The sequence below is a fragment of the Salmo salar genome, chromosome ssa14 (genome assembly GCF_905237065.1).
Source record: "Salmo salar chromosome ssa14, Ssal_v3.1, whole genome shotgun sequence".
NCBI classification, from domain to species: Eukaryota; Metazoa; Chordata; class Actinopteri; order Salmoniformes; family Salmonidae; genus Salmo; species Salmo salar.
The window spans coordinates 86,967,686-86,985,364 of NC_059455.1; the positions used below are offsets into that span (position 1 = coordinate 86,967,686).

At 42.5% G+C, this 17,679-nt stretch overlaps 1 long non-coding RNA gene across 2 annotated transcripts in view; it reads left to right on the top strand.

The window, feature by feature from the left end:
- The window catches only part of LOC106570517 (uncharacterized), a 35,073-nt gene extending 18,583 nt beyond the window's left edge, over positions 1-16,490 (top strand). For both annotated transcript variants that reach the window (XR_001320689.2, XR_001320688.2), the window contains exon 3: positions 15,761-16,490. This is a non-coding gene — a long non-coding RNA (uncharacterized lncRNA). The remainder of the gene's footprint in view (positions 1-15,760) is intronic.
- The last annotated feature ends 1,189 nt before the right edge of the window (positions 16,491-17,679 follow it).

The window sequence follows — 17,679 nt, forward strand, 5'->3', positions numbered from 1 at the left end:
CTGATTGATTGATTGCTTCTGTGGACAGGTGTCTTTTTTACAGGTAACAAGCTGCGGTTAGGAGCACTCCCTTTAAGAGTGTGCTCCTAATCTCAGCTCGTTACCTGTATAAAATACACCTGGGAGCCAGAAATCTTTCTGATTGAGAGGGGGTCAAATACTAATTTCCCTCCATTAAAATGCAAATCAATTTATAACATTTTTGACATGTGGTTTTCTGGATATTTTTGTTGTTATTCTGTCTCTCACTGTTCAAATAAACCTACCATTACAATTATAGACTTATCTTTTCTTTGTCAGTGGGCAAACGTACAAAATCAGCAGGGGATCAAATACTTTCCCCCCCACTGTATATCCACAGTAAAACGAGTTCTATATCGACAAAACCTGAAAGGCCGCTCAGCATGGAAGAAGCCACTGCTCCAAAATCGCCATAAAAAAGCCAGACTACGGTTTGCAACTGCACATGGCGACAAAGATCATACTTTTTGGAGAAATGTCCTCTGGCCTGATGGAACAAAAATAGAACTGTTTCGACATAATGACCATCGTTATGTTTGGAGGAAAAAGGGGGAGGCTTGCAAGCCGAAGAACACCATCCCAACTGTGAAGCACGGGGGTGGCAGCATCATGTTGTGGGGGTGCTTCGCTGCAGGAGGGAATGGTGCACTTCACAAAATAGATGGCATCATGAGGATGGAAATTATGTGGATATATTGAAGCAACATCTCAAGACATCAGTCAGGAAGTTAAAGCTTGGACGCAAGTGGGTCTTCCAAATGGACAATGACCCCAAGCATACTTCCAAAGTTGTGGCAAAATGGCTTAAGGACAACAAAGTCAAGGTATTGGAGTGTCCATCACAAAGCCCTGACCTCAATCCTATAGAAAATGTGTGTGCAGAACTGAAAAAGCGTTTCCAAGCAAGGAGGCCTACAAACCTGACTCAGTTACACCAGTTCTGTCGGGAGGAATGGGCCAAAATTCACCCAACTTATTGTGGGAAGCTTGTGGAAGGCTACCCGAAACGTTTGACCCAAGTTAAACAATTTAAAGGCAATGCTACCAAATACTAATTGAGTGTATGTAAACTTCTGACCCACTGGGAATGTGATGAAAGAAATATAAGCTGAAATAAATAGTTCTTTGTACTATTATTCTGACATTTCACATTCTTAAAATAAAGTGGTGATCCTAACTGATCTTAGACAGGGAATTTTTACTCGTATTAAATGTCAGGAATTGTGAAAAACGGAGTATTTGTAATTGGCTAAGGTGTATGTAAACTTCCGTCTTCAACTGTATAACACACTGTGGCTGGGGAAAGGCACTACTCCCAATATACTGTAAGTGAAACCAAATCAATGGAGTTCTCATCATATTTGCGCCTTGTCCCTGTCTGTTGTTCAGTGATTTCCCGGCTGCATCAAATTCACAACTGTCAGTGTCCATGCTAGCTGGGCTAACAACAAATGTAGAATGACTAATGCTAGCATTGGATGTGCTCGTGGAAGCAGAACAACTTGTGCCATCAACAGGTGCAGGTGTAGTACTGCTGGTAGTAGCAGTACTACCAGTAGAGCTGGTATGTGTCTCTATGGATGCAGGCCTCACTTTTTTAAACAATTTTCGAGCAAACAGAATGAGCCGTAGCTACATACGGACCGTTAGTGGACGAGTAATAGTTAATGTAACCTTTATTTAACTAGGCAAGTCAGTTAAGAACACATCCTTGTTTACAATGACAACCTACCAGGAAGCAGTGGGTTAACTGCCTTGTTCAGGGACAGACAAGTGTTTTTCTTTTTTTTTTACCTTCTCAGCTCAGGGATTCCATCTCAGCAACCTTTCAGTGAGCCCAACGCTCTAACCACTAGGCTACCTGCCACTTTGGATGATAATTACTTGACTAGGCTACCTGCATTGTGTTGTTTTTTCACAGAACACTAGATCGTTTAATTGTATATTTGGTAGTGAAACGAGGCTACACAAGCGAGAAAAAAACCTCACCCAAATGTATAGCCCCATTGGAAAACATAAATGGACTGTTTAAAATGTGAAAAAAATTACAAAAATATAAAGATATATATACCCTGCCCTGATATATGGTACCCTGCCTTTCAAAGATAATTCATAAAAAAAATCCAAATACCTTCACACTGTTTCCCGTGCTTGTTCAATGAACCATAAACAATGAATGAACATGCACTGGTGGAACGGTCGTTAAGACACTAACAGCTTACAGACGGTAGGCAATTAATGTCACAGTTATGAAAACTTAGGACATTAAAGAGGCCTTTCTACTGACTCTGAAAAACACCAAAAGAAAGATGCCCAGGGTCCCTGCTCATCTGCGTGAACGTGGCTTAGGCATTCTGCAAGGAGGCATGAGGACTGCAGATGTGGCCAGGGCAATAAATTGCAATGTCCGTACTGAAACGCCTAAGACAGCGCTACAGGGAGACAGGACGGACAGCTGATCATCCTCGCAGTGGCAGACCACGCATAACAACACCTGCACAGGATCAGTACATCCGAACATCACACCTGCGGGACAGGTACAGGATGGGAACAGCAACTGCCCGAGTTACACCAGGAGCGCACAATCCCTCCATCAGTGCTCAGACTGTCCACAAAAGGCTGAGAGAGGCTGGACTGAGGGTTTGTAGGCCTATTGTAAGGCAGGTCCTCACCAGACATCACCGGCAACAACGTCGCCTATGGGCACAAACCCACCGTCGCTGGACCAGACAGGACTGGCAAAAAGTGCTCTTCACTGATGAATCGCGGTTTGTCTCACCAGGGGTGATGGTCGGATTCGCGTTTAGCGTCGAAGGAATGAGCGTTACACCGAGGCCTGTACTCTGGAGCGGGATCGATTTGGAGGTGGAGGGTCCGTCATGGTCTGGGGCGGTGTGTCACAGCATCATTGGACTGAGCTTGTTGTCATTGCAGGCAATCTGAACACTGTGTGTTACAGGGAAGACATCCTCCTCCCTCATGTGGTACCCTTCCTGCAGGCTCATCCTGACATGACCCTCCAGCATGACAATGCCACCAGCCATACTGCTCGTTCTGTGCGTGATTTCCTGCAAGACAGGAATGTCAGTGTTCTGTCATGGCCAGCGAAGAGCCCGGATCTCAATCCCATTGAGCACATCTGGGACCTGTTGGATCGGAGGGTGAGGGCTAAGGCCATTCACCCCAGAAATGTCTGGGCACTTGCAGGTGCCTTGGTGGAAGAGTGGGGTAATATCTCACAGAAAGAACTGGCAAATCTGGTGCAGTCCATGAGGAGGAGATGCCCTGCAGTATTTAATGCAGCTGGTGGCCACACCAGATACTGACTGTTACTTTTGATTTTGACCCTCCCTTTGTTCAGGGACACATTATTCCATTTATGTTAGTCACATGTCTGTGGAACTTGTTCAGTTTATGTCTCAGTTGTTGAATCTTATGTTCATACAAATATTTACACATGTTAAGTTTGCTGAAAATTAACGCAGTTGACAGTGAGAGGACGTTTATTTTTTTGCTGAGTAAAAAAATAAATGTAAATCACATTTTTATTTGGTGTACCCCTGACGGCATTGCGCATACCCCTGGGGGTAGTTTAGGAATATCCACCCTTGAGCACACAAAAAATGATTCAAACCTTGGCGTAAACATCAGCGCCACAGGTAACTTCCACAAAGCTGTGAACGATCTGAGAGACAAGGCAAGAAGGGCATTCTATGCCATCAAAAGGAACATAAAATTCAACATATGAATTTGGATCTGGCTAAAAATACTTTAATTAGTTATAGAACACATTTCCCTTTATGGTTGTGAGGTCTGGGATCCAGTCACAAACCAATAATTCACTAAATTGGACAAACACCAAATTGAGACTCTGTACAACAAAAAAACACCAAATACTGCATGCAAAGCAGAATAAGCCAGATACCCGCTAATGATCAAAATCCAGAAAAGAGTCATTGAATTCTATAACCACCTAAACGGAATGATTCCCAAACCTTCCATAACAAAGCCATCACCTACAGAGAGATAAACCTGGAGAAGAGTCCCCTAAGTAAGCTGGTTATGGGGCTCTGTTCACAAACACAAACAGAGGCCCAGGACAGAAACACAATTACACCCAACCAAATCATGAGAAAAAATATATAATTACTTGATACATTGATACAAAAAAAACGGAGCAAACTAGAATACCTGACCACTGTGACTGACCCAAAATTAAGGAAAGCTTTGACTTTGTACAGACTCAGAGAGCATAGCCTTGCTATTGAGAGAGGCCGCCGTAGGCAGACCTGGCTCTCAAGAGAATACAGGCTTGTGCACACTGCCCACAAAATGAGGTGAAAACTGAGCTGCACTTCCTAACCTCCTGCCAAATGTATGACCATATTAGAGACACATATTTCCCTAAGATTACATAGACCCACAAAGAATTTGAAAACAAACCCAATTTTGATAAACTCCCATATCTACTGGGTGAAATACCACAGTGTGCCATCACAGCAGCAAGATGTGTGACCTGTTGCCACAAGAAAAGGTCAACCAGTGAAGAACAAACACCATTGTAAATACAACCCATATTTATTCCTGTTTATTTTCCCTTTTGTACTTTAACTATTTGCACATTGTCACAACACTGTATATAGACATAATATGACACTTGAAATGTGTCTATTCCTTTGGAACTTCTGTGAGTGTAATGTTTACTGTTCATTTTTATAATTTATTTCACTTTTGTTTATTATCTACTTCACTTGCTTTGGAAATGTTAACATGTGTTTCCCATGTCAATAAAGCCCTTCAATTGAATTGAGTAAGAGAGGGAGAGAGAGAGGGAAATAGAGGGAGGGAGAGTAAGAGAGAGAGAGAGGGAGAGAGAGACAGCGCACCTGAGCTTGTGATCTTTACCTACAGTGCCCATTCTGACAGAAACACAACAATGTGTACAAATGCCATCTGGAGATCATTGCTAACATATCACAGAGAGAAACAAGAGGTGTGACCCCCCTCCACACACCTTTCCCCACCCCAGAGAAACCTAGGGTTTCACCACCCTCAGATTAAATGTCTACACGTCGGGAGAGTTCTGTTAGCGTGTGAGTTGCCCTAGGGGACATGGCAATGATCGTCAGATCATTTGAGCTCACCTGCCATTTTTTCTTTTCCTGAGCAGTGCTCAGCGTTCAAGCTGTCACTCCCCTTTATATGATGAGGAATGGCGCTCACGTACATTTTGACAGAGCAGCGATGGCAACACAATATATGAGGGATTAGGGAACAATTTATGTGTTAACTGACACCTAAGAGACCTCATCCACTTTTCTGGTTTACTGTTGCTGTCAGAGTTGGGTTAGCAGCTGAACATACAGGGTAGGTAGTATATTGGGTAGATCAGGGTGGATGTTTATCTGGTTCCTCGAAAAGCAGTAGTAGTAGTAGTAGTAGTAACAGCAGCAGTAGTAGTAATAGTAGTAGTATTAATAGGAGTAGTAGCAGCAGTTGTTGTAGCAGTAGTAGTAGTATTAGTATTAATATTAGCAGCAGTAGTAGTAGTTGTAGTAGTAGTAGTAGCAGTAGAAGTAATATTTGTAGTGTAGTAGTAGTAGAAGTAATAGTAGTAGTAGTAATAGTAATAGTAGTAGTATTAGTAGCATTAGTAGTAGAAGTAGCAGTAGTAGTATTAGTAGACAGCAGCAGTAGTAGTAGTAGTAGTAGTAGTAGTAGTAGTGGTAGTAGTAGTAGTAGTAGTAGCAGCATTAGTAGCAGTATTAGTAGCAGTAGCAGTAGTTGTAGTAGTAGTAGTATTAGTAGTAGTAGCAGCAGTAGTAGTATTAATAGTAGTGGTAATAGTTGTAGTAGAAGTAATAGTAGTATTAGTAGTAGTGATAATAGTAGTAGTAGTATAAGTAATAATAGTAGTAGTAGTAGTGGTAGTAGCAGTAGTAGTAGTAGTACTAACATTAGCAGTAGTAGTAGGGCTAGTAGTAGTTATAGTAGAAGTAAAAATAATATTAGTAGTTGTAGTAATGATAGTAGTAGTAGTAGCAGCAGCAGCAGCAGTAATAGTAGTACTAGTAGTACTAGTAGTAGTTGTAAAAGTAGTGGTAGTAATAGTAGTGTTAGTGTTAGTAGTAGTAGTAGTAGTTGTAATATTAGTAATATTAGAAGTAGTAGTAGTAGTAATAGTAGTAGTATTAGAATAAGTAGTAGTGGTAATAGTAATAGTAGCAGTAGTATTTGTAGCAATAGTAGTATTAGTATTAGTAGTAGACAGCAGCAGTAGTAGTTGTAGTAGTAGCAGTAGCAGTAATAGTAGTTGTAGTAATAATGGTAGTAGTAGTAGCAGCAATAGTAGTAGTACAAGTAATAATAGTATTAGTAGTAGTAATAATAATAGTAGTATAGGTAATAGTAGTAGTAGTAGTAATATTAGTAGTAGTATTAGTAGTTGTAGTAGTAGTGGTACTGGTAGTAGTAGCAATAGTACTATTATTAGTAGTAGCAGTAGCAGTAGTAATAGTAGTAGTAGTAGTAGCAACAGTAGAAGTAGCATTTTTATTATTATTATAATTAGTAGTAATAGTAGTAGTGGTAGTAGCAGCAGTAGTAGTATCAGTAATAGTAGTAGAATAAGTAATAGTAGTAGTAGTAGTAGTATAAGTAATTATAGTATCAGTATTATTAGTAGTTGTATTAGTAGTAGTAGTAGTAGTAGTAGTAGCAATATTATTATTATTAGTAGTAGTAGTAATAGTAGCAGTAGTAGTAGTAGTAGTGGTAGTATTAGTAGTAGCATTATTATTATAACTAGTAATAGTAGTAGTAGTAGTATTAGTAGCAGTAGTAGTAGTAGTAGCAGCACTATTATTATTATAACTAGTAATAGTAGTAGTAGTAGTAGTAGTAGTAGTAGCATTATTATTATTATAACTAGTAATAGTAGTAGTAGTAGTAGTAGCGGTAGTAGTAGTAGCATTATTATTATTATAACTAGTAATAGTAGTAGTAGTTGTAATAGTAGTAGTAGCATTATTATTTTTATAACTAGTAATAGTAGTAGTAGTAGTAATAGTAGTATTAGTAGTAGTAGTAGCGTTATTATTATTATAACTAGTAATAGTAGTAGTAGTAGTAGTAGTAGTAGTATTAGTAGTGGTAGTAGTAACATTATTATTATTTGATATTTGTAATAGTAGTAGCAGTATTAATAGTAGTAGTAGTAGCTTTAGTATTAGTATTATTAGTATTAGTAGTTGTAGCATTGTTATTATTATTATTAAAATTAGCAGTAGTTGTAGTAGTAGTAGTAGTAGTAGTAGTAGCAGCGGTAGCAGCAGTAGCAGTAGTAGTAGTAGTAGTAGTAGTAGAGTAGAGTAGTAGTAGTAGTAGTAGTATTAGCAACAGTAGCATTCTTATTATTATTGAAATTAGTAGCAGTAGTAGTAGCAATAGCAGTAGTAGTATTAGTTTTAGCAGTAGTAGTAGTAGCAGTAGTAGTAGTAGTAGTAGTAGCAGTAGTAGTAGTAGTAGTAGTAGTAGCAGTAGTAGTAGTAGTAGTAGTAGCAATAGTAGTAGTAGTAGTAGCAGTAGTAGTAGTAGTAGTAGTAGTAGCATTAGTAGTAGCAGTAGTAGTAGTAGTATTAGTAGCATTATTATTATTATTGTACTTAGTAGTAGTAGTAGTATTAGTGGAATTATTATTATTATACCTAGTAGAAGTAGTAGTATTAGTAGCATTATTAGTATTATTATACTTAGTAGTAGTAGTAGAACATTAATCAGTATAGATGACATGAATGCACATGAATGTTGCTGTTAGTTTAGCCTGTAAAATCATAAAGTGCTGAAGATGGTATACTTATTTATTTTTTGCTGCAACAGTACTGTGTATTGTCATTACATATCCCTCCCTGTACACCTGTAGGCATGTAGCCTACAAGCACAAGTGTAGGTTATTGTTCAAGATTTCTTAGCTGTAGGCATGTGATTTGTGATTCATACACAAGCAGTGCAGTAGCAGCAGTAAAGTTAAAGATAGCATTAGTCTAATAGTTTATACACAGGAATAACACTGCTTGTTAACGTTTGTGTGACAGATGTAGGGTTTAGTGTAAAATGAATCCTCTCCTTTGAATACGCCCTACAGCGTGGTTCAGTGTGTGTGAGCCTGACAGACAGAGAGAAACTATGCAGTATGCCCCTGTCCTTTCAGCCGTGTGTCTTCACCACTGTATTGTTAGAAGCCTGATAAGAAATGCAAGAAAATATATGGACACCATCCTATATGTGTATGTATGTGTGTGTGTGTGTGTGTGTGTGTGTGTGTGTGTGTGTGTGTGTGTGTGTGCATGTGTGTGTGTGTGTGTGTGTGTGTATGTGTGTGTGTGTGTGTGTGTGTGAATGTGTGTATGTGTGTATTTTTTGTTGTTGTGTGTGTGTATGTGTGTATGTGTGTGTGTGTGTGTGTGTGTGAATGTGTGTGTGTGTGTATGTGTGTGTGTGTGTGTGTGTGTGTGTGTGTGTGTGTGTGTGTGTGTGTGTGTGTGTGTGTGTGTGTGTGTGTGTGTGTGTGTGTGTGTGTGTCAGATGGCTGTTGACCTCTCCAGGTCCACCGTCTCACCTGCAGACAACTGGACATTCAACCTCCTCCTCCTCCTCCTCCCTCAATCCCTTCCTCTTTCCTCTCCCCGAAGCGCTCGTTATCATTTGAGCCTTGAGGGCTCAGTCCGAAGGCCTGCGGGGACCATTCTAATGACAGCACTTGTCTATAACATCGTTGTCAGACAGTGTGTGCGTGTGAGTGTCTATGAGTGTCTGTGTACGCGCACGTAACAACGTGTGTGTGTCCTAATGACAGCGCTTGTCTATAACCCCTCCATCAGTCCCCTCACCCCCCTCTCCTCCCCTCTCCCCCCCTCTCCTCCCATCTCGTCCTGGCAGGGATCATCGGGTCCCCAGTCCGGTCGTCTGTTGTCCGCCGTGTCACCTGTGTCCTGCCGGACGATGATGTGATCTTTAGTCCCTTCTCCGATCTATAGACTGGCATTTGGCTCCTCGGCCTCTCCCACCCCTGAGGTGAATGCTAAGTCCCGCCGCAGCCGATATCCCGATTGGGAAGTTAACGCCACCACACGCGATATTCCGACAGGCAGCCAGATTCAGGCCGATACTGAAGTGGCAGTTAGCCACTGGAGTTAGTGACAGGCGCTGTGTGTGTGTGTGTGTGTGTGTGTGTGTGTGTGTGTGTGTGTGTGTGTGTGTGTGTGTGTGTGTGTGTGTGTGTGTGTGTGTGTGTGTGTGTGTGTGTGTGTGTGTTGCGTGCGAGTGCGCTTTTGTGTTGTCTACATAAACAATAAGCTACAGAGAAAGACAGAGGCAGTGAGTTTGACATTCAGAGGTCAGTGTGTTATTAGGCTTCTGTGTGTTAAAAAGGGAGAGGCAGGAATAAGCACATTTTCAGTACATCTGTTCCTGTCTGTCTAAACTATTTCTCTCATTTGCCTTTAACTGTTTGCACAGATACAGCACTTTGCACATCAAGGTCATTCTGGAGCATCTGTTTATAGAATCAGTTACTGAGAGCCAGATTAACCCTAACCCTTAGATATATGGGCCAGTTTACCTGACATAGATAAACCTAGTCCTGGTCTAAAAGCACCTTCACTCAGCTCTCTGGGATTCTCCATTGAGCATGTGTTTTAGTCCAGGACTAGGCTTAATCTTTTCCTGGAAGCAGACCTAAGTACTTTATTTGAAGAGCACCGTTCTGAGTCTGTGCAGGTGAGGTCAGGATGAGAGGGTGTCAAGATGTTGGCCTTTGGTTGACATGTTAGCTTTAAGCCTCAATGTGTGTGCTGTCTCTCTGGTCACATGGTCCTGGGGGACTACTTGTGCCCACTCCTGCATTGATGTGATTACACACCCATCTGCATACCTGACAGCATGGCCTGTCTATCTCTCTGGCCTTACCCCTCTCATTTTCTCTATCTTCCCCTCTCCTCCCCTCTCTCTCTCTCTGTCTCTCCCCCCCTCTCTCCCTCCCCCTCTCTCTCTCTCTCTCTCTCTCCCCTCTCTCTCTATCTCTCTCTCTGTCTCTCCCCCCCTCTCTCCCTCCCCCTCTCTCCCTCTCTCCCTCCCCCTCTCTCTCTCTCTCTCTCTCTCCCCCTCTCTCCCTCCTCCCCTCTCTCTATCTCTCTCTCTCTCTCTCTCTCTCTCACACACCACTCCCCCTGTCCCTGGTTCTGTTTCCTTCTCACCTCTGTCTTTTCAACTTCTTCCTCTCTTTCGCTTTCTCTCTTTCTCTCCCCCCTCCCTCCTCTCTGTGGGTCAATACTGTTTGTGTTTGGGATTCAGGCATTCTGGATGTAGATACACACCCTGTTAGCAGGATTAGCCTTGTTGTCCTATCAGTGTAAACCTGGGATTAAGCCTAGCTCTCAGGGGACGAACACACATTAGCAAGGATGTGTCTGGATTTTTTTATTGTGTGTGTGTCCTGGCTACAATGTCTTCTGTATCCTTTCTGCAGTACTTTATCTATTCATTCACCATGGAACAGACCTCTACTATCCAGAATACAGACCTCTACTATCCAGAATATAGACTTCTACTATCCAGAATATAGACCTCTAATATCCAGAGTACAGACCTTTACTATCCAGAATACTGACCTCTACTATCCAGAATACAGACCTCTACTATCCAGAATACTGACCTCTACTATCCAGAATACAGACCTCTACTATCCAGAATACAGACCTCTACTATCCAGAATACTGACCTCTACTATCCAGAATACAGACCTCTACTATCCAGAATATAGACCTCTACTATCCAGAATACAGACTTCTACTATCCAGAATACAGACCTCTACTATCCAGAATACAGACCTCTACATCCAGAGTACAGACCTCTACTATCCAGAATACAGACCTCTACTATCCAGAATACAGACCTCTACTATCCAGAGTACAGACCTCTACATCCAGAGTACAGACCTCTACTATCCAGAATACAGACCTCTACTATCCAGAGTACAGACCTCTACTATCCAGAATACAGACCTCTACTATCCAGAATATAGACCTCTACTATCCAGAATACAGACCTCTACTATCCAGAATACAGACCTCTACTATCCAGAATACAGACCTCTACTATCCAGAATACAGACCTCTACTATCCAGAATACAGACCTCTACTATCCAGAGTACAGACCTCTACTATCCAGAGTACAGACCTCTACTATCCAGAATACAGACCTCTACTATCCAGAATACAGACCTCTACTATCCAGAATACAGACTTCTACTATCCAGAATACAGACACTATTTCTACTTCTGCTGCCCTGTCTGTTCTGTGTGAAATACCGCAGTTTAAAGAGTGAACCAAGGGAGTGAATGTGGCTGGTGAAGAGAGAGAGAGAATGAGAGAGAGAGGCCGAGGGGAAGAGGGGAGCAGGGGGCGTATGGGGGTGATGATGAGTGGTCTCAGGGTTAAAGGTCAGTCCCCTCAGCCATGGTTTACTCCTGCTCTGGGAGCCAGTCACGACCCGGTCAGCGGAGGTTCAGGTGTCACTGGGATATGGCTGAGTGACGAGGCCGAGACCTCTCCTCCTCTATCTTACGTGGAATCTTCACCCCCCTCCAGCCTCCACAAACTAAACATTACCACAGCGTTTCACTCAGCAGGCTAGCAGACTGTAGTAGCACTCTGGGATTTTATGTCTTCGGTCTACACTCACACACTGTGTGCCTGCTTCACACAACACTTATACAAACACCGGAATACATACCTCAACACACACACACACACACACACACACACACACACACACACACACACACACACACACACACACACACACACACACACACACACACACACACACACACACACACACACACACACACACACGTGTATGGGTGGTGTGTGAAAGGGGTTTGTGTTAGACTGTGTCATGAGGATCTTACTGCTGATAGGTTGACAGTGTTGACCAGGCCAGAAAGCTAGAGTGTATGGAGGCTAAATATGGTCAATGATGTCATAATACTTTGTGAGTATGGTTGACTATGTCATGATGCTCCATATTGATAGAGCAACTATAGAATTATAAAGCTATATCATAATAAGATTTAAACCCTCTAAGCTACGGGGGGATCTCTTCCTACAATCTTGCACCGATTTTCTTCACTTTCGGCTCAAAGGAAGCGTGTTGACCTCTTACATCCAGCTGACCAGTTAACATTCAGTTGGGTTTGTATTTTTGTTTATTTTCACAGATTTTGTGTTTTGGAATATCCAGTATCCCTAGTATACTATGCTGTCACAATATAAATTATATAAGCATTTGTTGGGCAATTTACAACCAGTAGTCTGGGCCCGTCCGTTCTCACGTAACAGTAGGCCTATCAAACCAGACCAACGACAACAGTAGGCCTATCAAACCAGACCAACGACAACAGTAGGCCTATCAAACCAGACCAATGACAACAGGAGGCCTATCAAACCAGACCAACGACAACAGTAGGCCTATCAAACCAGACCGACGACAGTAGGCCTATCAAACCAGACCAACGACACAGTAGGCCTATCAAACCAGACCGACGACAGTAGGCCTATCAAACCAGACCGACAACAACAGTAGGCCTATCAAACCAGACAAACGACAACAGTAGGCCTATCAAACCAGACCGACGACAGTAGGCCTATCAAACCAGACCGACAACAACAGTAGGCCTATCAAACCAGACCAACGACAACAGTAGGCCTATCAAACCAGACCAATGACAACAGGAGTCCTATCAAACCAGACCGACAACAACAGTAGGCCTATCAAACCAGACAAACGACAACAGTAGGCCTATCAAACCAGACTAACGACAACAGTAGGCCTATCAAACCAGACCAACGACAGTAGGCCTATCAAACCAGACCAACGACAGTAGGCCTATCAAACCAGACCGACAACAGTAGTCCTATCGAACCAGACTGACAACAGTTTATCTATCAAACCAGACCGACAACAACAGTAGGCCTATCAAACCAGACTGACAACAGTAGGCCTATCAAACCAGACTGACAACAGAAGGCCTATTAATGAAAACAGTAGGCCTATCAAACCAGACCAACAACAGTAGACCCAATCAAACCAGACCGACAACCGTAGGCCAATCAAACCAGACTGACAACCGTAGGCCTATCAAACCAGACTGACAACCGTAGGCCTATCAAACCAGACTGACAACCGTAGGCCAATCAAACCAGACTGACAACCGTAGGCCTATCAAACCAGACCGACAACCGTAGGCCAATCAAACCAGACCGACAACAGTAGGCCTATCAAACCAGACTGACAACCGTAGGCCTATCAAACCAGACTGACAACAACAGTAGGCCTATCAAACCAGACTGACAACAACGTAGGCCTATCAAACCAGACCGACAACTTCCTAGCCTATTCTAAATTGGTCACAGATCATGACAATTAGCCAAAATGATTAGTCGCATGAAATTGTGCTTTGCTGGGGGGTGGGGGGGGGGGTTATTGAGTGAATGATTCTGTAATGGTTGCAGTCCACAAATTGGAATAGCATTGAATCGAATGTATCAGCTCCATTAATTTACCACCCATACGATGGGGTGCTGCTAGTGGCATTTCATATGATCTCTTTGAAAGAAACCCCTTGACCATTGCTGATCATGTCATAATTCTAGTGTTCACAGGTTACCATGGTTAGTGATGTCATAATCACTTGTCAATGTGGTGGACTCTGTCTTAAAATGCTCCATTTCAATAGATCAGCCATTGACCGTTGCTGACCAGGTCATAAAGCCAAAGTGTCGATAGGTTAACCAATGTTGACCACATGTCAGAATGTTTTGACCGGGGTTGATCGTGTCAGGACTTGCATTTAGGTTGACCGTTCCTGATTATGTCATAACTGTGTCATAATGCTCTGTGTCTATAGCTTGACCATGTCTTACCGTGTCATAATGCTCTGTGTCTATAGCTTGACCATGTCTTACCGTGTCATAATGCTCTGTGTCTATAGCTTGACCATGTCTTACCGTGTCATAATGCTCTGTGTCTATAGCTTGACCATGTCTTACCGTGTCATAATGCTCTGTGTCTATAGCTTGACCATGTCTTACCGTGTCATAATGCTCTGTGTCTATAGCTTGACCATGTCTTACCGTGTCATAATGCTCTGTGTCTATAGCTTGACCATGTCTTACCGTGTCATAATGCTCTGTGTCTATAGCTTGACCATGTCTTACCGTGTCATAATGTACTAAGATCATAGGTTAACTATGATGGTATTCAGATGGGACACTCAGTTTAGAAACTTGTTCTAGTACATAGCAGCCAAAGTTTTGGGCTGAGTCTCAAATGGCACCCTATTGCTATATAGTGCACTACGTTTGATAGGGGTCTGGTCGAAAGTCGTGCCCTAAGTAGGGAATAGGGTGCCATTTGGGATATATCCTTATTTTCACCACCTTGTTGTCTGGTTGGATTGCCTGGGGAAACTGTGAAGACACACTTACAGCTACAGACACAGGTGTAGGTAAAGAGAGAGAGAGAGAGAGAGAGAGAGAGAGAGAGAGAGAGAGGGCGAGACAAACACACACACAGCAGGGAAGTGGGGACATCTAGTGAAGTAGGAGTGCTTAAGGCATTTCATATCAACCCCACAAAAAGTCTGCAAAAACCAACCCACTACTACGAACAGTTACTGTTCCAGAATGCACCTTCTCTGGAAGACATACAGGAAGTTCTTACAGTGAGATGCCACCACTGTTCAGCTTAATAACGACAGAATATGTTGATCTCATTGCATAAACCAATGATTGTTCCCAAGGCACGTCAGTCCCGTAAAGGTTAAAGGGAAGATATTCTAATCAGAGCCTCTTTATACAATAGCAGCTCAATAAGGTCAACTGGTGTCACAACATTCACAACAGGGAGGGTGTGTTTGTGTGTGTGTGTGTGTGTGTGTGTGTGGGGGGGGCTCTCTTGTCTACCTTCATTCTCTCCCTTTCTGTATCTCTCTCTTTCTCTGTCATCTCATTTTGTCTCATTTTTGTGCTAGTGTAACACACATATTCTGAAACATATACACATGCTCTCTCTCTCTCTCTCTCTCTCTCTCTCGCTCTCTCTCTCTCGCTCTCTCTCTCGCTCTCTCTCTCTCTCTCTCTCTCTCTCTCTCTCTCTCTCTCTCTCTCTCTCTCTCTCTCTCTCTCTCTCTCTCTCACACACACACATACACAAACACACACACCGCGACACAGTGGCATGTGACGTGGTGATCCTTGGGCCGATCGGCTGTATTGATTATTGGGCCTGAGGAGGCTTGTGGAGCGGCAGCAGTAATTAGGCCTTTTTGGTGTGGATTAGCTGAGAGAAAAGGTCACCCACTCAACATTACTGGCAGGACAGGGAGGAGGGGGGAGGAAGGGGAGGAGGGGAGGAGGGGGGAAGAGGAGAGGTGGCTGGACCCTAAATGGGATGACCATGATAGGCAGGGTCCATATACAGCCACTTGTTTTGTAACACAATGACTCACACTTGTTAATTCATACACTCATATAAACGATACATTCACATTTAGTTGTTCAATTTTTTGTCGATTGCTAACACGGCCTGTACACCCCTTCTTTTTAAGCTGTAGAGCTCCACCATACTGTGTCTTATGTGAATTTCTCTCTCTCTTCCTCTCTCTCTCGTTCTGCAGGATGAGATGGGTTCACAACCTGTAGTCCAGGGCTTCAGAGTGTTTCTGAGAAGGTCATGACCCCCAGAGTGTAACCTGGACAAACATCTCTGACGGAGTCTTCTGGCTGCAGAGGGAAATGGAATGTTCCTTTTTGTTTTAGTTTTTTTATGTCCTGATATGTTTTCTCAGAGTAGAACCTAACTAACCCTAACTAACCCTAACCCTAACTCAATGTTAGGGTTAGGGTTACTTGTCATTTAGAGGATTATATAAATGGAATTTACCCTATAAGCTGTTAGAAATATACTGCCTGGTTCATTTTGGTGTACTGCAATATGTACAACAATGTAATGAAAGATCTCCATACATTAATGAGGAACTGTAGGGGAATCTGTTATAACAATTTTGCTGTTTAATCATTTTTCATTCTCCCTCCTAAATCATGGCTATAAATAGACTCAAATAAAGGATTACTGACTTAAATACAAACTACTGAACAAAAATATAAATGCAACATGCATTCATTTCTAAGATTTTACTGAGTTACAGTTCAGATAAGGATATCAGTTAATTGAAATAAACAAATTAGGCACTAATCTATAGATTTCAGTAGTAGTACTGGCAGTAGGAATGCAGATATGCATCTGTTGGTCACAGATACCTTAAAGAAAAGGTAGGGGCATGGATCAGAAAACCAGTCAGTATCTGGTGTGACCACCATTTGCCTCATGCAGCACAACACATCTCCTTCACATAGAGTTGATCAAGCTGTTGATTGTGGCCTGCGGAATGTTGTCCCACTCCTCTTCAATGCGAAGTTGCTGGATATTGGCGGGAACTGGAACACGTTGTTGTACACGTCAATCCAGAGCATCCCAAACATGTTCAATGGGTGACATGTATGGTGAGTATGCAGGCCATGGAAGAACTGGGACATTTTCAGCTTCCAGGAATTGTGTACAGATCTTTGCGACATGGGGCCGTGCATTATCATGCTGAAACATGAGGTGATGGCGCCGGATGAATGACATGACAATGGGTCTCTGGATCTCGTCACGGTATCTCTGTGCATTCAAATTGCTATCTATAAAATTCAATTGTGTTTGTTGTCCATAGCTTATGCCTACCCGTATCATAACCCCACCGCCACCACGCGGCACTCTGTTCACAATGTTGACATCAGCAAACCGCTCACCCACACGACGTCATACACATGGTCTACGATTGTGAGGCCGGTTCGACGTGCTGCCAAATTCTCTACAACGATGTTGGTGGCAGGTTATGGTATAAAAATTAACATTATATTCCCAGGAAACATTTCTGGTGGACATTCCTGCAATCAGCATGCCAATTGCAAAACTTGAGACATCTGTGGCATTGTGTTGTGTGACAAAACGGCAAATGTTAGAGTGGACTTTTCTTGTCCCCAGCACAAGGTGCACATGTGTAATGATCTTGCTGTTAATCAGCTTCTTGATATGCCACACCTGTCAGGTGGATGGATTATCTTGGCAAAGGAGAAATGCTCATTAACATATTTGTAATCAAATTTGTGCTAAAAATTTGAGAGAAATAAGCTTTTTGTGCATATGGAACATTTCTGGGATGTTTTATTTCAGCTCATGAAACATATGACCAACACTTTACATGTTGATTTTATATTTTTGTTCAGTGTAGATAGTGTATTACTTGGCAGTACTTGCCTAACCACCATACGATCATTCTATTGGGCATGAGTCAGGGAGAGGGGGCTCAGTGCTTGTGCAAAGCTGCAGCGCTCCTAGTGGAAAGATCATGCAATCGTCTCAGAACTTATCCTGGCAATACTACCAGATGGGGAGAGACTTGTGGGTTTACATAATGAGTGTGTATGGGTGTGAGCTGGCACTTTCTGTGTGTGTGTGTGTGTGTGTGTGTGTAGATGCATGTTCTCCCAC